The 471-nt window shown below is 37.4% G+C and overlaps 1 long non-coding RNA gene across 1 annotated transcript; it reads left to right on the top strand.

Moving 5' to 3' along the window:
- LOC104917332 lies at positions 1–415 on the top strand. The gene is made up of 3 exons (XR_796829.2): positions 1–34; positions 162–255; positions 353–415. It is a non-coding gene; the product is annotated as an uncharacterized LOC104917332 (long non-coding RNA).
- The last annotated feature ends 56 nt before the right edge of the window (positions 416–471 follow it).

The raw sequence follows: 471 nt of genomic DNA, 5'->3' as shown, positions 1-471 counted from the left end.
TTGGACTATGTGAAGCTATAGTGCAATTCACAAGGTATAAAGTCTGACTGTGTGGCTCGTTGTATTAGTGCAAACAGTATGTTTTAAACTTCCCAATCATACAGGTTTTCTTTTTGCATGCGTACATAAGTATCTATATCTACATACATGTTTCTTTCCAGGACCTTTAGTCCAACAAAACCTGCAAAATCCCTACATACACAGAAGAACAGGCAGTTTTTCCATGAACCTGAAGAGAACTTCTGGATGGTCATGGTACTTATGCACATGATACGCATGTTTCTAAAATGTTGTATCAGAATGTTCTCAATGCATTCTGCATTGTCTAATGCCAGCCTGTTCCATTTTCTAGGTTGTACGAAATCCCATAATAGAAAAACACAAAGATGGAAAGCCAGTCTATGAATATCAGGAAGAAGAATTGCTGGTAATACTGAACTTCTTTTTTTCCCCCTCCCATTTTTCATCAGT

Source organism: Meleagris gallopavo, unplaced genomic scaffold (assembly GCF_000146605.3).
Source record: "Meleagris gallopavo isolate NT-WF06-2002-E0010 breed Aviagen turkey brand Nicholas breeding stock unplaced genomic scaffold, Turkey_5.1 ChrUn_random_deg7180001431583, whole genome shotgun sequence".
Taxonomy (NCBI): Eukaryota; Metazoa; Chordata; class Aves; order Galliformes; family Phasianidae; genus Meleagris; species Meleagris gallopavo.
Note: the sequence above shows the minus strand (reverse complement) of the source record. Positions and strands in the feature narration are given on the sequence as shown.